Consider the following 27138-nt stretch of genomic DNA (forward strand, 5'->3'; position numbering starts at 1 on the left):
GGGGGGGGTTTCTATTCCTATTGGTGCATACATACACACACGTGTGTTTGTTGAGAGAGAGAGTAGAGGAATACTAGAAGCTTCTCACATCCTCTTTTGATCTATCATCCATATATCCCCTTGTTTCTAAGTTTCTAAGGGAAAAAAATAAAATGTACCAAGGATAAAGCCCAATCCCCATGCTGTCTTTGTAACTGCATTTGTCCTACGTATCTTACATATCTGCATAGTTCCTTGATGAGCTAGGCTTAGTGGTGTGGAGAACACCTCTTGCCCCTCTAGAGACAAAGCTTCGTTGCCTGTTCTCTTCTGGCCATTTTTCTAACCAGCATTATTATGCAGGACAAGCTTATACCAGCTGGTGAGAGCTGGCAGCTAAATTTGCAGGGATTCTGTGAGCCAGCTGATGTCAAGTTGGTTGTTTAAAACGGGCCATGGTGGGAGCGTTTACACCATCGAAAATGGCAAATGCTACAAAAAAGAGCTTCTCTTCCTTTTCTTTTTCTCTTCTCTTTTTCCCTTTTGTGGTTAAACTTTCATCAGCACAGCACTGCCTAAACCTCAGTTCCCTGCATCTTACTACCCTTATGCAGAGGAAAAGCCAGTCTGAGAAAAGAAATCTGGCTGGTACAAATGCAAAAAACTTTTCCCAAAGCCTGGAGCAGAGCTGGGAAAAGCTGGCCCAGACCTCCACAAAGCAGGATCACAAGAGTTTCTAACCTTACCTGTTTTCGTTGAAGAAGAGGGGAGAAGAGCCGGCAGTAAAAGAAAGAAGGAGAAAGTCAAGAGTGAGCCATGACAGATGGTGGGATCACTGCCCAGAACAGCAACCTCTCTCTGCCCGCCTTCCCTCCCTTCTCTGGCCCCAAACTTAAATCTCTTAACTCCTTCCCAGAGACAGTCCTCTCAAGCACTGTGACTGAAGACTATCTTTGAACTTTACCCACCGTGAAGGACCCCCTTTTAAGTGGGGGAGTTTCAGCTTTCCCAGTATATAGTATACAGTATACAATTGAAGGCAAATCACATCATGTGTTTGAGCCACAGTTTCATCTGCTGTAAAACAGAGCTTTGAACACCCACCTCTGCGGGATGTGGTGCGGAACAAGGTCAGGGTCCCTCAAACACCGCCCAGCAAGACAAATGTGAATGATTGCTATTGTCATTGCTACTACCCGTATTATGATCATGGATTCAGTATTTCTATCAGGAAAGGTATTTGGAGAGCAGAGGGAAGCTAACTGAAATCCTGCCTTCCATTTCAGAGACTACAACAGCTTATTTGATGGGTCTTGTAATGAAGAACCGGCTTAAGACTCCGTCAACACGCCAGAGTCATCACACCAAAGATCAAACTAGCTCTTCCTTCCAACCGCAACAGCAGGGGAAGACCACTCTATACTCAAAGGTGGCTTTTATGATGGTGGCCCACTGTGAAAGATGTCTCTGAGGATCACGAGTGAGCCATGAGGACCTTATTTGCCAGCCTACCTCTTCCTTTTGCCTAATCAATCTTTATTTTTTTTTAATTTAATTTTTTTCCAGTGTTCAAAGATTTATTGTTTATGAACACCCAGTGCTCCATGTAACACGTGCCCTCCTTCATACCCACCACCTGGCTCACCCAACCCCCCACCCCATTCCCCTCCCAAACCCTCAGTTTGTTTCTCAGAGTCCACAGTCTCTCATGGTTTATCTCAATCTTTACAAGCTGGTTTGAAACTTGGGACGCTTGAATCCTTGAGCTACCTCCAGGTGACTGAGTGATGGGGAGCTGGGAACAGAGTTATCCTGATTTGGTTGCTCACAGACCAATGGGCCTATAGAACAGAGGGCATGACCTGTGTGTTTCCAAACCCTCTTGATAAACAGTGATTGCATCACAGAATGGCCGGGGCTGGGAATGGCTGAAGATCGGTTCCATAATCTCGATAAGCACTCTTCCTCTAAGTCAACACAAATAAATGTCAAGAGGACATCAGAACGGCATGCTTGATACAGAGAGGTAGCTAAAACCAGTCCTCCAATCCCTGAAGCCCCCATAATGCCACCCCTTAACTCCTCCTACATGGAAATTCTGGAACTGGCTCTTATGACAGTACGGTTTGGAGGAAGACATGGAATTGACTAGTATGGCCCACATTTACAATTTCAACAAATGAGTGGACTCTCCCAGGAAGCAGCTATGGCTCTGCTAAAAGACCTTCTACATGATGAAGAATTCAGCAAACCAGGATGCGGGTGGATGAGGAGTGGTGAATATTGTTGGAAGTATGCTTTGCACTTTATCAGTCATACCGAGAAATGCTTAGAAACTTGCCCACAAGGAGTCCATCTTCATGGAAGGGGAATTCACTCCGGAAGTTGGATCTCTTTTAATCTGGAGATTTCACCATTAATAAGGTCTGGGAATGAACTACAAATGACCTTCATTTCCCTATAGCCAGTCACTACCCTTGAAAGCTCTGTGAATAATGCATGAAGAAACTTCATTGCTCTTCTTGTTTCTATCACACATGGTTTTGATGGTTCTGTTGACAACAGTGACTGTTATGTAAGTGTCGTGTGTGTGTGTGTGTGTGTGTGTGTGTGTGTACACACAGAGAAAACAGTAGATGAATTTCTCTTTTAGTTTACTGCTTGGGAAAATGTCTCTACCTATGAAACTCATATACTTCCTCTTATTCTGATCATGACAGTAAGGCTACATTCTGTTTTCTTTTCTTTCTTTTTTTTTTTTTTTTAAATACCTTGGTTAACAAAAGATTCAGTTAAGTTTGGTCCTTGCCTGTAGAAATTGACTATGAATAGAATTTTGTTAAAATTATTCATCCCCCCCCCTCTTTTCCAAAGGCTACAAAAGGGAGTAAACTCCTATTGTAAATTTGGTAGAAACTGAATGACTAAGTAAATCAAATAAATCTTGAAAGGATAAATTTACATATAAAATGTACCACAGAGCTGGTCTCTCAGAACTCCAAGTTTAATGTTGGATGGCTTTTACCTGGCTGTTGCCTATTCCAGTTGCCTAAAGGAATAGAAAAGGTTGATCATTGCTTCAGATTTATTAGATCTTAGTTTTTCCAATTAATAAAATAAGACAACATCTGTACTTTTCTTAGCGTATAAAAATACTGTCAGATTCAATAAGTGTATATTTGAAGATCCAGGTTATATGTAAAATTTGTGTTACATTCTTTGCTTCTCGGGGATAAAAATAAACACCCCTGTTTCCTGAGAAAAGAGACACCTTTTTTTTTTTTAAATGATAAATAATAAGCATGTCAAATGTTCAATAAATTTGTACCTCACAGTCTTTGCTGTCAACATAACATTTTGCAAGGCCGGATGTGAATTTTGCAGTAGCTTTGTGAAAGAATATGGGTGTCACTTTGGTCAAACAAACCAACCTGTAATAAAACATTCTATGTTTGATAAGCCTTCTGTCACCAACATATCATGATTGAATTATCGTCATGCAAAACATGAACTTGGCAGTGCCAATGCCAATATTGATATTGACCTCACCTTGGCCACCTAGCACAGAACAATTTTTTCCTTTTATTTGACTTGCTACTTTTTTTCATAAACATGGCCCTGTACATGTTTACCCTCTCACTTTCCAGCATCTCATACCCACAGATACTGGGAATTATCAGGCTATCACATTTCCTCAATATTCATCCAGGTCTGCCTAGTTTTACAATTTATAAGATAGGGCACTCGTGTGAACAAATCCATCAATGAAAAATAATAATCGTGCAAAAATTAATTTCTAAAATCCCTTCCCGTGGTATACATGACTAAGAGTTTAATTTGTTGGATGATATTGACCAGACAGTACACCTGTATGCACACACACACACGTGATGTAAATTCATAAATAATTTTCTCATTGGGGGGATCAGTGAAGTAATGGTAAAATTCCATGTATTGTTAAGTTATAAAGGGAATAGTCTTTCTAAAAAATTCAATACAGATCATTTAACTTTATTTCAAATAATTAAGATTAATACACATGGATAATATACTTACTTATACTTAGTTAATATATTATTTATGTAATATAAATATGTAATATTTATATTCTTATTATTCATGTAATATATGTCTATTATATTATATTATATAAAATATGTAATATAAATAATATATGAATATATAATATTTACTATACTTATTTAAATATATTTAAATCTGGAGAAATTACATATTAAGGTATATATGTACCCAAGAAGAGATTGAGTCATATTTCTCCCAAGATAATTTTAGGACTCTATCAGCCAGAGGACTAAATGCCCATGGCAATGACTGACCCCATGCACAATTTGTACACCGCGGAGAGACAGAGGTTACTTCAGGAGATACCATGAAGGAATGTTAGTGAGATGAAGATTGTCCCGCTATCCCCTACCTTACCACTAGAGGAATAAATAAGTGACACTGACTCAAGGTGAAAGCATGGAATGAATTGATCCGAAGTGATCCTGAAGGTCACTCAGTGTCCACAAGTCTCAGGTACCTCGTTTGTAAGCTGGGTGAATTGTGTCCACTACAACACCATGATGACCAGCAAGGATATGTGTAAAATGTATGGTACCATGGTTGGTATGTAGCAGGAGGTTAAAGCATGTTATTTTCCCTCCCTAATTAAAGATTAAATTAGCCTCAACACATCTCAGCTTTGAATGAGACAAAGCACCCCTTTTCACACATGCTTTTAGTACAAAAGGCCCTGGGCGTGGAGTCTGAGAGTCTGGGCCCAGGTCCCAGACATTAACCTCTGTGAGAATTTGGTCACCTCATTTCCTCAGTTTGAGTTTGTTTCCCCGACCATAAAATGGGGTCTTGACAATTTCATGGATCTATCTGGTTTGGTCATTCTGGTCTGAGAGCGTTTCCTAGTAAAGGATGTTATTAAAGTAGATATTCTAGTACTGTTCTGGCCTCAGTAGAGTACTTTAAAAAGGGTCATGCTTAGTGAAATAAGTCGATCAGAGAAAGACAACTATCATATGATCTCCCTGATATGAGGAAGTGGAGATACAACATGGGGGGTTTAGGGGGTAGGAGAAGAATGAATGAAACAAGATGGGACTGGGAGGGAGACAAACCATAAGTGACTCTTAATCTCACAAAACAAACTGAGGGCTGCTGGGGGGGAGGGGGGTTGGGAAAAGGGAGGTGGGGTTATGGACATTGGGGAGGGTATGTGCTATGTAAACCTGGCAATTCACACACCTGTACCCCTGGGGATAAAAATATATTATATGTTTATAAAAAATAAATAAAAAATGAAAAAAAAAAGGATTATTTACGATGAGGAAGGACTAATATCCAAACCCCTTTATCCTTTCAGAATATTTTCGGGAGATCTGTGATTGAAATATGCAAGTTCTAGGAGCAGGAGAGCAGAAGCAAGAGAGGCACAGAGTCTGTTATCTCCTTGGATGTGTTGCCCGTCACTCATCATTCCTCTTCCTGGCACACTCCTTCCACACTCTGCCTGTCTGGTAAATTCCTCCGGGATTAAACTCCACATCGCATCAGAAGGAAAAGAGATGTTTCTTCTTACTTCTCTCAGGTTGTGTTTGATATTCTTTCCTCTCCCCACCCTCCCTGTTTGACCCTTAATAACCTTTCACTGAAGAATACTGAGTAGCACTGTGCAAAGAGTATGTTCAGGTTCACGCAGCAAAACGATCATTCAGGAGGCAGTACTGAGTAGTGCGTGAATAGCAACTGCCTGCCCGCTATTTCATGAAGCATTCGGGGAGACATGATGACGACCCAAAGTTCCTGCTCTCCGGAAGCCCATGGTCTCTTGGGAGGACAGGCATCTTCAGAGAATGTGAGAGAAGGCATAGAAGATGAGGAAATTTCTGGAAATTGTGATGTACTCCCTGTCTTCAGCAGTGAAACTCATTTTCTAAGAAATTTCTTCCTATATAGTATATAATATACATATGCATATTATGTGTATATATATATATTTGTAAATATGTTTATGCAACATATTATGTATATAGTCCATATAGTCCATATATATTACATAATATATGGACTATATATGTGTATATATAGTACTATATATATAGTACTACTATATATATGTGTATGTGTGTTTGTGTGTATGTGTGTATGGTATAATATATATACATAGTATGTTGCAGCAGTTAACAAAGTCTTCAGCCTGGAACCTCTTTCTCAGCTGAAAGGTTAGGTGGAAACAATAACAAAAAGAGCTGAGGAGAAGAGGAGTAGGATAAGGAGGCAGAAGTCTCTCTTTCCATGTTCCAGTCCTAATCCGTGACTGGCTGGGCTGATCCTGGCTCCTGACGGTCAGCTGCGGCTGTGTTGAGTAAAACCGTGTTGCGTTCAGTGACTGTCACAAGCCATATGCTTTGACAAGACTTGACACTGTCCACTCTTCCTACAACAGCCTATGGACCCAAGGGCAAGTTGGTCTGGTCACCTTTCAAAGGGTCCCTCTCTCTAAGTTTCGGGAACATTCTATGCTCTCTTCTATACGCTGATGTTACCCCTTGGATAAATGCCCCCTTCTTCTTGAGGAACTTTTGTTACTTCATAAACTGGGGTTAGTATCATACCCGGCTGTTTGCCTTACTTCCTGAACCTTCCACCCACTACCATAAAAACCTGCGCATTTTGTCATTCAATTTTTTTTCAATCCTTGAGACAGACAAGGAATTGGGCTGTGTTTTGAACGTCTATTTCTTTATTCCTAGCACCTATTTGGTTGCCTAAAATATTAAAGTCACTAAGATGTTTTGGGTTTTTTTTTTAATTGTTAAATGCAGACTGAAGGAATGATGAGTACATGAAGAAGATAAGGACAGAGTATTTAGCCGTCATCCAGACTGCTTTAAAATTTCCAGACGAGGTTTGAAATTTGGAAGAAAGAAGCTGAACACCCTGCGTGTTCTCAGCGATTCTCCGCCACACTTTTGGGGATGAGTCGTTCCAGGGCCATTTTGCAGTTGAGAAGATGGAGGTCAGGATCGGGCCGTGAGGCAGCGGGAGGGCGGACACTCCCACCTGCATCTCTAGGGCCTGAGCCTTTGTTCTTTCTCCTCCTAACATCACACAGCCTCGCTCCTGGTGCGCGAAGCCTCCCTCCCGGTGAGGGAGGCAGCAACGATGCCCCGTCCACTCCGGCTCTCAGGGAGTTCTCCCGAGTGGCTGGGCATTTCCACTGCCAGAAGCTCCTTTGGGCCAGCATGGCAGCAGTCCCTTGGGAGACCCACTGAGCCCTCTGCTCTGCGACAGAGCCAGCGGCAGAAGGCACAGCCAACCCCTTCCAATCAAAGGAAATCCTGAAAAAACATCTTCGGGGATCTACTGTGCATTCTCCCTGTCATAGTCCTTGGCAATACATAATACATGAAAAGACATCAGCTCATGCCAAGGTGGACTTCAAAGAGGGTGGCGGAACAATGCCAGAACCCTCCATTTGGCGGCTGTGTCGTCTGGCCATTCCAGAAGTGAATTCGCGGAGAGGGGGATGAAGGGAATGCCTGCCTCCCCTCCCTCTGATTCGTGGGAACTCTGCGTCTGCACGAACAGGAGGGAAGAGCAGCTCGCTAGTCTTTCAAGAACATTTTTCCCGGCTCCAAGCCTTAGCGTGTGCCCTTGAACTGCTGCTGTGACATGTGTTCTGAACGAGTCCCAAACAAGTGCAAACACAACAGCCTCTCCTGATCAATGCGGCATGGCTAAAAGGATGGAATCCAAACCATGAGCCCAAAGAACAGAAAGTCCCGGCGCTTCGGTCTGTGCAAGTTGCCGTGAGCTCCAGCCATGCATCCTGCGGCCAAGGATGGGTGGCCCCCGAGCAGGAAACTCTTTGGCAGCCTCTGCTGCGTGCTTTGCCTGCTGAGAAGAGCACACCCTGGCCTCGGTTACTGCCCTTATAAAACAGCTCAGGGAGGACTTGAGCCAAATGTTTTAAATGTGCCTGGAAGAAAAATGTTAACTATGAATCTGAGCAGTAGAACAGTACAGTACAACTACGACAACACGCCATGCAGCTCCCTGGGGCGGGCGGGGTGGGAGCAGGGGTTGAGCAGGCAAGTGCCGCTGCTGGCCGAGGCTCCCTCTGGGGCCATCCTCCTGGGGCCAGGGCTGCCTGGACGACCCCTCTGCAACAGAATCTGAGAAATGGGGGCTCATACGGCTGTGGTGAGTCTTTGAATTTCCTGAATGCTCCCAATGAGGAGAGGCTGTACTAACCCTTTAGTCTGCATATCAACAGAGGAAGAAACTGAAGGCCATAATGGTGAAACACAAGGTCTAGCATTTTTTTTTTTAATTAAAATTCATTCCACATGTTTTTCAATCCACACGTTGCAGAAGGAAACTAGAAGGGACTGCATATCTTTCACGACCAGTGTCTACGATCTACCAGGCACTGTCCTAGGTATTTTTCCCATGCCTGATTGAATTTGTAATACAGTCTTATAAAGGAGTATCAGTGCCTGTACTTTAGAAAGAAGGACATGAAAACTTCAGGTGTTTATGCAAATTGTTTACCCAGTAAGGGCTGAAGCAAGGATTCAAACATGAGTGTCCCTGACTCCAAAGTACGTGTTCTCTTCATTGTACTAAAATGCCATTCAACTGGCATCAGAGGTGTCTGTTGTGTTTCTGAGTTATGGGCACGCATTTTCCCGTAATAATTCTAATGAAGATATTCAGAAGAGGTAATTAGAGCCATCTCTGAGTACATCCATGAGGAGAAAACCTACTTTGCCCTACTTTTTGGTGAAATACCGGAAGCATTACAATCAATATAAAGAAAAAGATACTGGGAGCCACTGGTGACATTAATACTTATCTTTCTGGACATCTGACCAATACAAGAAAGCAAGAATCAGAAAAATGAAGCAAAAATCCCAGTGAAAGGATGTAAGATTGTTAATTTTTTAGAACTGATTATATAATGTAAAACTAAAGGGGAAAAAAAGCTGAAAAGACTATCAGCACTATAATAGAGCCCAGTAACTTAGCCACATAAGATCAAGAATAAAATCAGTAACTTTTTCTTATAGCAGCAACATCCATTTAAAAAACATAATGGAAAAAAAGATTGATTATACTTACATTAAAATATACTCCTGGAGAGTTTTACTAAAATTGTGCACTCTGTGGAAATTAAACCTCAAAATTTCATAGGGACTCAAAAGAAATTTTACAAAATCAAGAGAGATTTCAAGTCCCCAGATGAGAGAAATGAATGAAGATGCCAGATGTTCCAAAACTAATAAGCAAGCTAATCATGACAATAGTGGGGTTCTTACATTAAGAAAATGGTTGCAAAGTTATGCAAAAAAGGATGAAGAGATGAGTGAAATTGCTAAGACCAAGCTTGAAACAAGAGAAATGAGAGGAAGTTTGCCTACTAAAACATTATAAATATGACTGTCATTAAAACAGGATCTTGGCCAAAGACTAGACAGCTGTATCAGTAGAATATGACAGAAAGTTCTAGAACAGTTTTGTTTTTCTTTTTAGATTTTCTTGATTTATCTGACAGAAAGAGATAGCACAAGCACAGGGAACAGCAGGGAGGAAGGCAGAAGCAGACACTCTGCTGAGCCGGGAGCCAGATGTGGGTCTTGATCCCAGGACTCTGGGATTGTGGCCTGAGTTGAAGGCATACCCCTAACCCATCGAGCCACCCAGACACCCCTAGAGCAATTTTAATATACTATGTGATAACTTAATATATGATAACAATGAAAGCAGCAAAATTCAATGAAGGGAAAGTACAAAATTCACCAAGTGATACTAGGGAGTGTGGCTAAAATATGGGGGGAAATAAACTTTTAACTAATCCTCACCTCACAGATCGAACAATTCAAATTCCATTTGTTTTATAGATCTACGTGAAAACAAGGAAAGTCGTTGTTAAAAAATGAAAATTACAGTAAATATTTAAATTATCTTGAAAAATGGGTCATAACTTCTAAATATAAAATAAATGAAAGAAATCACAAATGATAACATATTGATCACAAGATATTAGACATCTTTACACATTTCAAATACAAAAGTAGATGAGAAATAAAAAATGGAAGAGCAATTTCAACAATTATGAACGATAAGGGTTTTATCTATTTTACGCCTTTTATAAACGATGGAAGTATAGTTGACACACAGTGTTACATTAGTTTTAGGCTTACAATGTAGTGATTCAACAAGTCTGTACCATGTCCTTTGCTCACAAGTGTAGCTACCATCTGACACCATGCAACACTACTACACTGACTACATTCCCTATGCTGTGCCTTTTACCAGGGGTTTAACATTTTTTAAAAGAATTATGTATTTATTTTAAAGACCGAGAGAGAGAGAGAGAGAGAGAGCGAGAGCGTGAACACACAGAGGGAGGGGCAGAAGGAGAGGGAGAGAGGCACCTGAGCGTAGAGCTCAACCCAGGGCTCCATCTCATGACCCATGAGATCATGACCTGAGTTGAAACCGAGTCAGATACTTAAATGACTGAGCCACCCAGGCACCCCAAAGGGTTTAGTATTTTTAAAGAATATATAAAAATATATTTGACAAATCCTTTTTCTCTAATACCCATTAGCCTAATCATAATAGCAGCAACACAACGTCCATTGTCACCAAGTACAAACATTCATCTAGGTGCCCTGCTTCCAAAATCCAATCCTCACACTGTAGAGCTGGGGTTTTTACTCACGTGTACAAAGTGAGAGTCTTGAGACAAAGGGTGGTTACATTATGCGCACAAGGTCACACAGCTAAATTGGGGGGGAAAGTCAGAACCAGACATATTTGTCTGTAAAAATCTCAATTCTCAACCTGCCTCTGCATAAAAGTGGCCAAAGGCACTGAGCACCTATTTCTAAGAGGAAGAAATACATCTGACCAATAAATGTGTGATAAATATTCAGCCTGCTAATAATAAAAAATATGTAGGGAATACCCTTAGCTGTTAAATTGACCCCCAAATGAGAAATTATGTGAAGAACACTCAGTGCTGGTAAGGATAGACTCCTTAAAGCTTGGGGAGTCAAAATATTTTGAAACCTTTCTGAAAGGGAATTTGGCAAGATAAATCCAAAGTCCTCAACATGTTCTTACCCAATAACTCCACTTCTAGGAATTTATACTGAGAGATCATCAGAGAAACTCATAAAAGTGATTTTTTCATTTGTAAGGAAATTCATTACACCACTGTTTATAATATTTGAAATCAAGAATTGAAAGAAAAATTAAACTGAAACATCCAAGAAATGGGGTATTAGGCTTCATAATGCTCTTGCTAGTCCCCCCCCCCCCCCCAAAAAAAGCCCAATCAGGTCCTAAGGCTCAGAACTGGTGAATATGGTACTTTATACCACAAATGCGAATTTGTGGAAATGATTAAATTGAGGATCTGGAGATGGAGAGATTTTTCTGGATTATGAGGGTGGGTACCATGTAATCACAAGGGGTCTTGAGGCAAGAGGGTCAGAGTTAGAGCAGGCAATGTGCGGATGGAAGCAGAGGGAGAGGAAGCAGTATTACGATGGAAACAGAAGTTGGAGCCATGCAGGGCCACAAGCCAAAGAATGCAGGCAGCTGTAAAAGGCAAAGAAACAGACCATCCCCTAAAGCTTTCAGGGGAAGCATAGCTCTGCCAATGCTTTGATTTCAACTCACTGAGACTGATTTAGGACTTCTGACCTCCAGAACTACAAGACAGTAAATCTGTGTGTTTCAAACCATGAAGTTTGTGGTCACTTGTAATAGTAGCAATAGGAAACTAATTATAGCCCTTAAACACCCTTAAAATCATAGTTTCCAAAATCAAAGATGATCTAGGGGTCATTATCAGGACTAATATTATTTGAAAAGAGAGATTAAAAAACTTGGCATAAATATTAAGTCATAAGTTTCAACTATCACCAAGATTCAACACAAAATTTCAAAGTGAGGTGCAAGATGTAAATTTCTGTAGGAAATGGATATAAAAAGTTTATATGACTTTTTTTTTTTTTTAGATTTTATTTACTTATTTGACAGACAGAGATCACAAGTAGGCAGAGAAGCAGGCAGAGAGAAAGGAAGGGAAGCAGGTTCCTCACTGAGCAGAGAGCCCGATGCGGGGCTTGATCCCAGGACCCTGGGACCATGACCTGAGCTGAAGGCAGAGGCTTTAACCCACTGAGCTACCCAGGCGCCCTGGTTACATAACTCTTTAATCTCTCATCCACCCTCTGAGTATGGGAAGATCCCATGATAGAAGTAAGGAAAGAGGAATTAGGGAAAATTTTTTGAAGAGAACTGTCACTATGGTCTGAGTACCCACCATACGTGTCCACAAAGCATTCAAGTGTGTGTATAAGTTTTGGGTAGGAGAGAGCATTTGAAACTCATCTCAAACCAGCTGAGAAGAAACTCAACAGGACTACATGGAAACTTGATTGATCCTTCTACATTCAGGAATCATAGAATGTAATGTCTCAATGACGAGAACCAGCTCGGCTAGCCCTCCTGGTGGGGGCAGTGAAGAGATGGTTGGTGTGGATGGGCAGGAGCTCCTACAGAGGCCAAGGATGTGTGTTTCCACTGGAGCAGACATCAAGGGGGAGTGAGAGAGAGCCAGCATGGGGCTTTGTCCTGAGGAGGAAAACGTAAGCCTTCCTCCTTCTGTGGGTTTTCTGTGCTCTCACAACATTGCCATGCTCCCACACTTCTCACACCGGCTGTGTGTGTTTTGCCCACATCAAGAAATTCTGTGAGGCCAGCTGGGTGTCCTATAATTTAACTCATTTCTGACACCATCTACTTGGAGACGGTGTCAGATCCCATAGTCTAAAGGCTCAATCCTATTAGACTGCCCCTCCCCCTACCTCAGATGCCAGTCTCAAGTCCAGCTTGCCCGCCCTGTGCTTCTGACCACTTCATTATCAATCAGGGCTTCCCAAGACTCCTCCCCAGGTTTGAATAATTTGCTAGAGCAGCTCATAGAACTCAAAGAAATGCTTACTTACATTTACCAGTTTATTAAAGGATATGATAAAAGACACAGAGGAACAATTGGGGTGAGGTCTGGAAGGGTCTTGAACGCAAGATGAGCAAGCTTCTGTCCCCATGGATTTGGGGTACATTACTCCCCCACTTGAGGAGTTTGTGTTCCCTGACCTGAAAGGTCTCTGAACCCCACATGATTATGACTTTATGGAAGCTTCCTCACATAGACCCGATCAATTACTAATTTCATTTCCAGCCCTTCTCCCCTCTCTGGAGGATGAGGGCTAAGCTGAAAATTCCAAACTTCTAATCATGGTTTGGTCTTTCTAGCAACCAGCCCCCATCCAGGAGCCATCTGGGAGCTTACACAGAGTCACCTCATTATAACAAAAGATGCTACTAGTTCCCTCACCACTTAGGAATTTACAACCATTTCAGGATGTGTCAGGATGGACTGACTCAAAGACCAATTATTAGAATAAGAGATGCTCCTAGGGCTCTTATCACTTAGGAAATTATGAGGGTTTTAGAAGTTCTGTGCCAGGAACTGAGGGAGAGATCAATATATGTATTTTTTTTTCCTCAGAAGTCCTATCTCACAGGACTCTTGGAAAGTGGAGGGTCCCCACTGCAGGAAAGCTGAAGTAATGTTGTATTAAGTAGGGGCTGAAAAAGGAGTGAACATGAGCTATACAAGAAGAATGTATCCCCAATATTAGGAGAACTGCATAGGAAAGCGCTTGGGAGGCACGGTGTAGAGGCAAGAGTGTCTTGAAGAACACGTTACAGGCCACTGACTAGACATTTGCCTGGTCAAGGGAGTGGGAAGCCTGTCTTGGACAGTGCCAGTCATGTAAGAAACTTCTAGCGTCTCTGCTGACTCCAAACCTGGAGAGGGCAGAAATGGACCAAAGTGGGGGTGTGGGGCAAAATCTGAAAGTGGAAACCAACCACACCCTCTTGGCCTTCTTCAGGTTTGGGCGGGCAGCCAGCCTAGCTGGGAAAGTGCAGAAGACCATTTCAAACCAAAGTTTTGATTACTGTAAGGGATTGGGAATTGCGATTTCTGAATTGCGACTGTGCTGAAAAAGAGACCATCTGTTCTCTTACTACTTAGTCATGATCAGAAGAGTCAAGAGGCTGCCCAGGGCTTCAGTTTGGAGCAAGGAAGATCAATGTCTTCTAATTCATTTTAAGAAGATAGTGAAAGAGATGAAATAATTTTGTTTGGTGATCGTTTCTCAAGGCTTACTGTGCCCAAGACATGGGGTATGTTTTTCAAAACATATGGAAAGAAAAGCGGAAGGGAGGAAAGGAAAGGAAAGATGCTAAAATATTAGTAGAGTTCTTTGGGTTGGTCAGGTGATGCTTGAGTTTTATTTTTTATTGTCTCCTCCTTCTAATATCTTTACTCCATTATAATTAGACAAATAATTCTTACATCCCATGCAAAACATCCCATTCTCAGTGCCTCCATGGCGTCAGGCTTTATTAAAGGAGAGTTCCAAAAATCAAAAGGTCTTGGCAGTCAAGGGACTGGAGGAACTTCTTCATCCCCCAGTATCACAGTTTCAGGTCAGCGTGTTTATGGGAACTTTCTGTACCTGGCCCTGTAGAATCCTTGCAACAGGACTGGGGCTTCATTATAGAAAGAACCCACACACAGTGGACAGGAAACAATTGAACAATACAACACTGGCAGCCAAAAAAAAAATGAATTGGCAGTTTTTAGCTTCAGTTCATAAAACCAGGATGGCATTTGTCAGTGGGATGCAGAAAACACCAAGAGAGACGAGAACTTCTCTATAACAGAGAGGGACAAAGAGAGAGAGAGAGAATCTTCTAGGTGAAGCCAGAGATTTAGAGTAACCTTTTTTGTTCACCTCCCCTTGCAATGATAGCATCCACCCTATAGCACAAATGTGGAGAAAGGCCAGCAGGAGCTAAAAAAGAATTTGGGACGACATCCGTATGTCCAGGAGGATTCTTGGACATGGCAAAGGGCATAAAAACACCTCAAACCCAGTGTTTGTCTCACTGTAGGTACTTCATAAAAGTTAGTTCTCTTCTTTCCCCGAGTCTTCTCCTCCTCCCAGCCCCCTTCGTAAACATACAGGCACCTCGCTGGGGTGGTTTGGCACCAGATGCCTCCTCATCTCTGCTTTCTTTATTCCATTTCAGACTCTTGGGTGAATTGTCATGCCTGATATGGTTGATTTCAAAGCCAAGTTTAGACGATGTGAATAATTAAAATCATGAAACTTAAACTCTCAAGTGAAACATTTCTGAGTCCTGCACACAGAGGAAACATGAATGTTGAATTGGAAAGGAGATGCCAAACCGCAGCCAAACGAAAAAGGCTACAAATCCAGCATTTTAGGGACCACAGAAAATTAAGCACAGCAGGCAGAAAAGCAGCAAAGTTTATTTTGAGTCTCGGCCAAGAGCGAGCCAGGGGGAAAACAAACAGACAAACAAAAACTCTCAAGCAAAATGCATTATTCAACTAAGGCTCTGTAGATACCCATTCAACCTTTGAGCCGATCCCCGCTAGGTGATGGTCTGTTTCTCAAGGTCTCCGAGCAGATGAGCATCTGCGGATACAACTCTGCAAGGCCATGCGTCGCCTTTAAATACAATAGTAAATTAAAGGTCTTGGGGAAGACCCAGAATAGTTCACAGAGGGTTCTGTGGTTATCCTGGTGCCTCCACTCTTTAATTCTGCAAATGCATGTGCTGGAAAACATAACAGAGATCCCTCCTGATAGACATGTGGCTCTTGTGGGATCTAAGAGCTCCTTCCGTCAGACCAGTGCACTCACAAGGAAAATACACCCACACTCGCTCTCACACACACACACACACACACACACACGGCCAAGTTTACTCCAGCTAGGTGAGAGTACACACACACACACACGCACACACATTCTGACACACCAACATGCATATATATATGGGCACACACTAGCCTACACAAGAAACTGAAAAGGGAGTATGGAAATTCAGTGTTAAAAATAAAATCCATCAAGTTCCTTTTGAGGTAAAAAAAACGTGATCCGAGGGAAAAATCTGATCATTGTTTTAAGTGCATTTCCCCCCTCTCCCTTTGGTTCCACTGATTTTTCAATGTACTCTGAAGTATTTAGCATAATGGCTTCTGATGAAACTGGAAAATTTCAAACACTTATGCTCTGAAACTACATTTCCAGCAATACAACTGAGAACGTATATTTGAGTAGGTTCAGGGGTATATTAGCAGGGTTTCTTATCTAATAAGGTAAATCCACACACACACACACAAAGAAATCTAATTCATGCATTAAGTATATTCTCTCCAGTGGCTAATGAGAAAGGTAAGGGGGGGAAATCTTGACACAGTGGCCAATAATCTTGCTTAAGACAGTTGGTGTCTGTTGTACAGGTAACTACATCAGAACACCCATACGACTACATTTGGAGTAAATCACCCCTTGAGGACCTACTTACTTAACATCCTGGGCATCTACTCTTTGTCCATCTCCACTGTAGAGACTGCAGGTCTTCCCTGTGGGAGCTCCCTAGCCCTATGGTTGCGCACTCCCCATCTCATTCAAAATACTTGCCCTTACCACATTTACCAAGGATGAGAAAGAGGAGTTGCTATTTCCCGACTTGGCAAAAGAGGAAATGGAAGTGAATCACTCTGGAAGTAAGAGGATTCAAAGGCATGTTGGAACTGGCCTAGAAACTCTGTTGGAACAAACTGTCCTTGCACTGGGCTGAGCTCTTTGTACCACGTGCAGTACAGAAATACTCACTTACCAGCTGGAAAACAGCCTGGAAAGTACATGAGTTGCCTTGTTAGGTTTAACTCTGATGGCTACAGCAGAACTTCCCCACTCCAGGACTGGCATCATTTTAGAACTATAACCAACATTTAGTTCTTCCTCCCCTTAATCAACCAATATGAGAAGTTCCCTGGTTGCACTGGCGAAACTGCATAGTAAAGCTGAAAGGCGTGCTTCTCATTTCAGCCAGGGCCTACTGTGAGGACTTGCAGCAACATTGGTCACTCTGAAGCAAATGGGTGATGGTGGCTGGAGGACTCTGGGCCTTATACTCAGTGGGACCCCTGCCCCACATTCTAGAAGGTGAAGCTAATGCACCCTACAGACCCCTATCTTCTTATGCTTATGCAAGATTAAGTCAAACACCGTGACTCACTTCCTAAGCTAGAACTCACAGAGTATATCACCAACAGTATCTTCATTTTAGATGCTTAGTCACCATGTTGCTTAAACATGGCCGCCGAAGCCACAACTTGACCACAAACTTCTAAATCTATACGTTCAGTCATAATTTCATGCCCGAGTTCCAGGCTTGTATCTACAACTTCCTGTTGAACATCTTCGCTGGAATGTTCTACAATCACCACAAACTCAGCACATTAACAGATGGAAGCTATTGGCCCCAATATCCTTCCCCAACATCAACAAAAATCTATTTTCTGTAAAGCAAGATTCAGCCAACATTTTTCTGTAAAGTGCCAGAGAGTCAACTTTTTGTAGGTTGTAAGTCTTTGCTACAACTCCCTGACTCTATCATTGCTGTGTGAAAGTAGCCATAAATAATGTGTAAAGGAATGTGTATGGCTGAATTTCAATAAAACTTTATTAAAAAAGAACAAGGAGTAGACCGTTTTGGAATAGTCCATGAGCCACTCACTCATAGTCGCTCAAACTGGAAATTCCCAAGTTATTCCAGACTCCTCTTTCCCCCTAATCTTCTACACCTTCCCATCATTCACTAAATCTTGCTGGTCTGTACCTTCAAAAAAAAAACATCAAATCTCTTTCCTTCCACTCTATCACTAATGCCTTTGGGTCAGTTATGGTAATCTGTGCTTTTTGAGCGTGCCCAACTGTTGTGGGCAAAAACAAAGCACTATATATGCCCACTGACCTATTTCTCCATTGTTTTTACTTTTTAACTCAACAACAACCACTTAGGGGTGAGTGAGAAAAACATGGTCCTTCTCCCACACAGAGCTTCCATAAATAAAAGGAATATAATTTTAAAGAGTTTAAAATATCCCAGTCTCTGAAAGTGGCTTGATTTTATCTACATAACAAACAGTTTCCCCAGTTTAAAAGCTCATTTAAAAAGAGAATTTTTCATTTATTGAAGAGAAATAAATTATAGTCGACTCTTGCACAATATTGGGGATTAGGGACAATGAACCCCACCCCTAAGCCATCAAAAATTTGCATACAACTTTTGACTCCCCCCCCAAATAAACTTAACTACTAATAGCCTACTGTTGACAGGAAGTCTTACTGATAACAAATAATTGATTAGCCAATATTTTATATGTTACATTCATTATACATTGTATACACTTACAATAAAGTAAGCTAGAAAAAAGAAAATATTACTAAGAAAATCACAAGGAAAATATATTTGCAGTATACTATATTGTATTTATCAAAAAAAAATCCATGTACAATTTGACTTATGCAGTTCAAACCAGTGTGGTTCAAGAATCAATTGTATATATATTCTATATTTGAATATAAGCTAGTTATTTAAAGTAAATAAGTATGAAAGCAAAACTGTCTTACTTATTGACAGAATGAAGTATTCCTTACCCTGTAATAAATTCTGAAGCATGTATTAAAGGATTTAGGAATATTCTTATCTCACCTCCCAGAACTTCTGAGGATTCTAAGTATCAGGCTTGGTTTATATTGATGGAAATTGCTAGATAAATTTAATTTACCATAGAAAAGATCATACTGTTATGTTAAATCTAAAATACATTCCCATTTGGGGAGTTATAACTCCAGTAATATAAATATAAGGAGAGGAGTGAATAATATGCAAATTCTATTTTAATAAAAAAATGGAATAGACTAGATCGACTAGAGTACCTTTAAAAATGGTAACTGGGATGTCTTGAGATGCAAAGTCATATCATATTAAGAGGAAATTGGGTCATTTGAAGCTGCAGAAGAACTGGGGGACCATAATCCCTGCATTAAAATAAAAATCTGGGATAGATACATAGATATAGAGAGTTTTATATATAGTATCATATGTAATATATAACATAATACATACAAATATCTATAAACATGTAAGTATAAATAGTATATAAATAGAATATATTTAAAAGATACATATGTTTATATATTTCATACATATACATACATATATACATACATACATACTTAAATATGGGATTACACATATATGATTACATTTATCTTAACCTACAGCCCCAAGTAGAAAAGCTCTGGAAGGGAGATTCAACTCAAGGTTGACCCTTCCACAGACAGGGCTGTCCATAAATGGCCTGGTCTTCCTTGGGTGGGAGGTGGGAGGTAAGAGTTGCACAGGAGAGGCTGCATGGCTTCCTAGTAGGATTTCATAACAAGGATGCCACCCTTGGCAGGGAGCTGGCCCTGTGGCCCTGAGGACCTACTGCCCTGAGCATCTATGAGGTCATTAAAGACGCCCTTATGTAAAAAAGCATTACATGACTGTACAGATAGATCTCTTTCACTCAGAAAGAAATACTATATAAAATAATAATGTGCTTGTGCCCCAAAGGACGAAGTATTCAGCATGTATTGTGAAATGTTGTGTTGGCTGGAAAAGTAGGAGCAATGCTCACAACGGCATCTTTTCATGGAGGCAAAAGAAGAGATTGTACAATACGTCGTAAACCCCAACCTGGGTTCCAGGGACGCTTCCTAGCATCTGATGGTTGAGCGAGAGCAAAACAGATAAATAGACTGCGTTAGCTTTGTTCAAATCCTGCCTCCAGAATTTCCTTGACGTGGGAACTTGAGTACTGTCACTGTCAGGGGCAGCCTACATTTGTTCAATATATTTACTGTGCCTTCCCTGCTGGGGTCTTATTACCTGCCTCGTCTGTGTCAGGCTTGGCCATGTCATTTGCTTTGGTCAATGAAGTTGCAAGGAAGTGGCCTGTGTCCCTTCTCAATCTGTAGCTTTAAGAGACAGGCCGTGGTGTACCTTCACGATATTCCGTCTGCCAGGTCGCAGCTCGGTTGCAGATAAGGGCTACTCTTTCCATGTGGTTCCCTCCCCAGGCCCCCAGCCAAAAAGAACTAACATTAAGTGACAATACACACAACATGAGGGGGAAATAAAGCTTTAGTGCTGTAAGTGAGTGAGATCTGGAGTTGTTTGTTAATTTAATGCGGTGTAATTTAGGTTATGCTGTTTAATACACTATTTTTAAAAACCACTCTCAGTTTACCTCTCTGTAAAAGGAGGATGTTGAAAAATATATTTGAGAAAAGTGTTGGGGTAAATGAGTTCACTCGTGAAAATTACCTGGAACTGTCTGACATACACGATGAGGACTAAATACGTGGTAGTTATCATTGTAATTTAACTATACAAAAAATCCCGAGATTAATGCCTACAACTTTTTAGAGCTGGTTTTGCAATTATTACCTGATAACCAGGAACGATCATCAGTAACAAGGAAGATCCCACTGATAGTTAAATTTAGCCAGACAGTCCTGAACTAGCTTTTACAAAGAAAACATTCCATCACAGAGAAGTAATGTGTGGAGGCCGTGAGTGCCACCACCATGCTGGGAATGAAGAAACCAGGCTTTAGAACTTTCCATTCGCTGCGCTTCAGTTTCCTCCTCTTTGAATCAGGGGATTGGACTAGGTGACTTCCAATGGCCTGGCAGCTTGCGTGTCCAATGGCAATTTCGCAGAATACATTTCACTATTACAAGCGACACATTCAGAGAATGAAATTGTAGAAGGCGGCCCTGGGGTACATTTGTTTATTCCGGTTCAGCAGGGGTGGGAATTTGAATTCCAGGTGTCCAAGCAAAGTTCTGGAACCCAGAAAGGCTCCGTGGCATACCCAAGAGATGCCCTGCCTTTCATGGGTTCCCAAGCCTTGCAGGGGATGGCCGGCCAAGAGCCAGGCCTTTGTATTCCAGCTTTGTCGACATTTTGTGGCTGAGTCCTGGGGGATCTCTAGCTGACACGTTTAACAAATATATTCCACTCATTTGTGTCCCCAAAGCACAGGCATGTGGGTACCAATCCAACACCTGCCACAGAGGGACGGATCAAACTCAAAAGGCTTCTGACATCTCCGATGTTTATGTTTATTGCTATGATTTCATAGTCCGTCTCCGAGAGTTCATACAATCGCTGAGTGGCAAGTTTTTCGCCACACTTCAACCAAGAGAAACCTTCCCATAAGAACTTCAGTTTAAAAGACGTAAGACGACCTACAGTGCTAAGTTTGTAGTGGAAAATGGCTTATGAAAACACTGCTGGTGGTAGTGTAAATTGATAAAAACTTTTCTGGAAAGCAATTTTACAGTATCTACCAAGAACAGCAAAATAGTTCATTTCATTAGACCGCGCGTGACTCAACTCCAGGAAATTTATTTTAAGGAACTGGTTCCCTAAAAGGGTAGGGGCGGAAGAAACTAAATACAAAACTAAATTTATTGCAGTGACTTCCATAATAGTGAAAAACTAGGAACAACTTTAAAGCCCACAAAGAAGAAACTGGTAAAATAAACCGTATTATATCCCCGCAGCTGAATTTGATGCAGCAAATAAAATCATCCTTTAAAATAAGACACATTCACAGGAAGTGTCTATGACACAGGGTTAGGGGAAGAAAGCCAGATATACCATGACTCTATATGAAAAAGGAACCATAATGTGCTTGATTCACTAAAGTGGTGAAATAATTAGTGATTTTTTTTCATTTGTTGATTGTTGACATAGTTATATGATTGAATACTCCACAGTGAAATCTGTTAGATTTTCTAACAGAAAACAGGTTAGGTTAGAAAACATCCAAGAAGGGTCACACTATTCTACTCTTCTTTTTTTCAAAATCTTTTTAAAAAGATTTTATTTATATATTTGAGAGAGAGAACACGAGCCAGGGGGAGGGGCAGAAAGCAGGGGTGGGGAAAGAGAGAGGAGGAGAGAGAAGCAGGCTCCCCACTAAGCAGGAAGCCCGACTCAGGGCTAGATCCCAGGACCCAGAGATCATGACCTGAACCAAAGGCAGCTGCTTAGCCCACTGAGCCTCCCAGGTGTCCCACACCATTCTACTCTTATATTCAATTTGTTCTTTTTTTCCACCTTATTCAAAACTTATACTTTTGGGCGCCTGGGTGGCTCAGTGGGTTAAAGCCTCTGCCTTCGGCTCAGGTCATGATCCCAGGATCCTGGGATCGAGCCCCGCATCGGGCTGTCCGCTCCGCGGATAGCCTGCTTCCTCCTCTCTCTCTTTCTACCTGCTTCTCTGCCTACTTGTGATCTGTCTGTTAAATAAATAAATAAAATCTTAAAAAAAAAAAAAAAAAAAAAACTTATACTTTTTTTCTTTCTCTAGGGAGGAAAAAAAATTACGGTACTATATGGAAAGCAGTATAGACCTATGGTTTTTCTATGCATTTGGTGTTTGGAAGAGAATGCATGTTGACTTTCATGAATTTATTTGCAAATAAATTGTAGTTTAATTGCAAACGCAGTTTGACCACTTTTCAAAAATCCACAGCCAAGGCACAATGGACATGATTTAAACAAAATGTATAACAACGTCTTTCCTTTTCACTTATAAAGCCAATGCTTGTATAAAAAGCAGCCTGGGAAACATCACACAGGCAGAAGGAACCGTCAAATAAAAGCAAATTGTGTCGCATTATCCTGGGCTGACCATTACTTTCCATCTGGTATGAAGAAGACAACTCTGGCCAAAAGCAATTTCACTGGCCAAGACACCCTCCCAGGGCACTGCTTTTCCAGGCGGCCTTGTTCAGCCTGTGCTTGCCTCTTGCAATTCAAGACCCTCTCTTTCCCTTTTCTGTCAATCCCCACTTCCTGAAACAAATCCTCAGTTTCATTTTGGAGCCGAGACTCCCATTCTCTCTGCCAAGAAACCTGTGAGAGCGATGCTTTTATCTTTGAAGGAATGTGCTTGTGCAGGAAGCCAACACCCATCAGAGTAACATTGACTCAGGTCTATTCAAATGTGCTAATACTCAGAGGAGGTGTGGCGCCTGTAGAAGGACTTTCTAGGTTGCACAGATGGAGAGTTAAGATCTCCGTTCTGCCTGTTGCTTGGTTTTACAACCTTCCCCAAAGTCAGTCACATTCTCCAAGCCTTAGTTTCTTCTTTTGTAAAACGGGGATTGTTTCAACCACGTTGCCATGATGATCAAACAAGATAACATATGCAAAGCATGTGACACGTAGTTAACGCTCAGTAAGTGCTATCTATTATTATTATCTTAGGTATTTCGTTTAGCAAGAATACTGGGGCAATCTACCTGTTAGTATGTGAGCCAACCCGTATGATTAAAAAATGGGACACTGCATCATTGCTTCATTTTGATTTTTCTTTTTTGTACCCCTAGTGACTCTCGTTTGGCAGTGCCTAGCTTCTCATATAACATACCTGTGTTGGCAGCTGTGAGGGCGAACAGGTGGAGAAGGAGGTAAGAAATACTAAGAGGAGGAGGAATGGACTAGGCAGTTTGTAACTTATCAGCAAGAAGACATATAACTTGATTTTTACTTTTTAAGTGATCATACAACTAAATAAATACCACTCCATGACGAAGAAATGTTTTTGTGGGTTTTGTGACACTTAACACTTCCAGCTGTCCATTTAATTTTGGCATTTGAATGTTATATCTGAAGAGACATCCTTGATGCATCCATTACTTTATATGTGAATACATTTAGGCTGCCCACTATTCAACTTCTCCTTCCACCGGGGGATGGGAGAGGTGAATCCCACTGTCTGTTTCCTTGATGGCAAATGAAGGGAAATTTCCCCCTCCCCTTGGCAGCCAGGGCACAGGCACATCCCACATGGTGGTAAAGATGCATTCCTACTAGGAAATAAGAATCAGAACTGAGAAATGCCAAAAAGAAGCCAAGTTGGAACTGATGGTGTATTCTGCAGCCACCATGCTGCCCAAGGTCAGGGTCCAACAGTGGCGGTGATGAGCTGTTGTGTACCTTCTAACAGCAGTGGTATATGGTCCTGGTCAGATGGCCATTCCTGCTCGACCTCCAGACCCTCTTTGAATCTTATCTGTTTGCCAACACTATCTCTTCAAGCTCCCATGATTTACAAAATATTCTCTTATTCTGAGAGATTTGGGTGCTATTGTTTGCAACCAAGAAATCTGGTTAGCACACCATTTCCCCCCTGAACTACTCTAACACTTGTGTCCTCATTCTCGGTGGATCCTGTCCAACCCGGATTCTTTATATATCATCTCCAGCCAGGACTCAGATTTTAATCTCCATTGGCCTCTCATCTTGAAAATTATTGGTGACAAGGACCTTTCCTGGGACGTAGGGATGGGTGTTGAGTAGGATAATTAATTTTAATGTTGATCTTTAATTGTGTTTGTGCTTTTTATAGACCTAACGGGCTGCTTGGCTCCATGTCTCTTCACTTGCGCTACTGTGTTTTGTCTCTGCCCATCTGTTTATGGTCCTTAATTTCTACTGTGAGTATCATGTTTGGTGTATATTCAGATTTAATTGTGTATACTAAGGCTAGAGTTAAATTCTCTTAGGGTATTTAATGTACAATGCTGTTATACATTTGTAAACGCAGTTCTCTAAACGATTGCATTAGTTTTGTTTCATTTTTGCAGAATTCAGCCATGGTGTGGTATCCACTGAGTATGGTCACCCTGCCAGAAGTGAACTTAGGCTTGTCAATAAACTTAAAAACCACAGTTCAAAATGCCTGATTGACATGATGATCCAAGTCTTTCATGAATGCAACTGGTTTTAACATAGTGAAAAATGACTCTTAGGGACACTCTCTAAATTTCTACTCTGTTCTATAAACTGGGACCTACTATTCATTTATAAATGTTAGGAAGTAGTACCATTACTCTTATTTCTAAATCTCCCACCCCGACCGGCAACCCCAGGGAGTAGGAAAGACCTCTCTGGGCAGTCTCAGCTTTAGTCTCTGCTTTCTGCTGTCTGTATCTGTGTGTGTATGAGTTGTGCTTTACTTGTGCTTCCAAATGGAAGTATATCTGATTCAGAGCCCAAAGGTATCTCAGGAGACCCAAGTCTTTGTTCTTACTTTGAGGCCTACCAGGTGTGCAGTGGTCGTGTTCCTTGAGGCTAAGCTGGCTAGTTAAGTAAGTCTGTCTGTTGAACTAAGGCAACTCACTCCAAAGTTGAGATTTGAGAACAAGGAGGAGAAGCTTGCTCAAACCACATTCTCTGATCCAGCAATACTAGTGAAAAGAGTTATTGTCATCTTCATCGTCTGACTTCTCTAGCTCTCAACTGGTTTCAGACACATTGTGTGTGTGCATGTACACACACACACCATTCCAGTGAAGTTGGAAGAGGTATAGTAAGAGGCAAGTAGTTTCCATGTATTAGACCCTATCTGTGGGTAGAACTTCACAGAAGTCATTCTAAATGAAGAGAGAGAAAATAAAGATGAAGCATAATTTGTTCTCTTTCTCTGTAATGGCCAAAATTTTATTCTATCTCCTTGCATCGTTTGTATTGCAAGATGGCTTCTCTGAAAGGACACATATTACACTGTTTATCTGACATTTGTTTAGGGCTCATCTGTTCCAGGCACTGATGTGGATGTTAGGGCCATCCCTCAGCATGTCTGCAGCCTGTAGTCTGGCCCCAAGCTGACCCTCCGAGCCCTGGGACTTGACAGAGTCACTTACGAGCCCTTCAGTGTGAGGAATAGGCCAAGGAGAAGGGCTCTGGGTCCCACTAACTCCAATCAGGACACTTCCAGATTCACCTAAATTGTATACTTATACATAACATAAGCATTCTTCTGAAAAAAAGGGCATTTCAGCTAAAACAAGATAAAAACCAAACTTTTATATGTTTAAGAATAAAACTATAATTTTCAACACTCCTATTGAGGGCCCTACTGCAAGTACCTCATGTTAAAGACTCAACTTATTCTGTGTGTGGAAGTGTGATCTCAATTTGCATCTCCATGTATACAAGAAATACCACACTTCTGTTTTCTCTCTAAATCAAACTGAATATGACTCTGAACAGTCCTTCCACCAGGGCAGCAGGAAGTCAGTCTTGGTTATGAGGGGTAGTCCCTTTCTTACCCCAAGACCACGTCAAAACCTAAGAGCCTTCTTTGGTCACCCGAAAAGAGGACAGCTCTCTAATTCCCAGTCCGTCATGGTCCTCATGAACATCCTCACTAAGCCTGAAGCAGCCCTTTGACGTCCAGCTGCTTCCATGTCATATGTGTGGAACTCTTTTTTACTCCAGTGCCCAGAATCCTGTGTTCTATGTACACCAAGAAGCCAACCATGCTCAGGTTTGATCAACTTCCTAGAAAACAAAACGGGGTAGGGCATGAGCCCGAGCTAATCTTTGTACTCACAGCCTTTCTTCATCTCGGAGATGGCTTCCCACTCTGTTCATATTTGCCATCTCTTCTCTCCAGGACCCTAAGCATAATGCTTTCAGTTAAGTCTTTAGCAAAAGGTTATTTTCTACACCGCAACATTCTATGAAGTCTAAAATTAATTGAAACTTGCTAACTGCTTAGAATAGAGGTCAAAGAAGACAGAAGGGATATCAGCATAGGTTGACACTTCAGTAGTATAAAATGCAGGGGTTTGTTTTTAAATCACTGTATAAATCACCAATTTTGTCTTTCTAATTGCTGACTCCTGTTCCTGGAAAATAACAATTCTGAATAACTGAAGAAAATACTTTGCTCAGCTTTTAGTCACCCCAGGGACTTGTGACCTTTTCTTTTCCATTTCAGAGACAGAAGACAAATACTTCTTCACAGAAGCTCCCTGAAGAGGATAGAACATAGCACTGCCTTCGTAGTTTGGGAAGGGGTTTCTCTTTCCTTCTGACCCAGGTCTCTAGGCAGGCACTGCATGAGGCCAGGTGACTCTGAAGGTCTCTATCATTATTCCAGTTTCTCATAGTCTCCATGGGAATTCAGCCAGCTTCACCAGTCACAGATCTCTTCTTTACTGGTGGGTGTGGGGAGGGGGGTGGTGGGGGAAAGGGGGTAGAATTCTTGGCTAGGAAAAGGGGTGCATTAGGAATGTC

Source organism: Mustela putorius, unplaced genomic scaffold (assembly GCF_011764305.1).
Source record: "Mustela putorius furo isolate JIRA1106 unplaced genomic scaffold, ASM1176430v1.1 tig00000580_pilon_pilon_pilon, whole genome shotgun sequence".
NCBI lineage: Eukaryota > Metazoa > Chordata > Mammalia > Carnivora > Mustelidae > Mustela > Mustela putorius.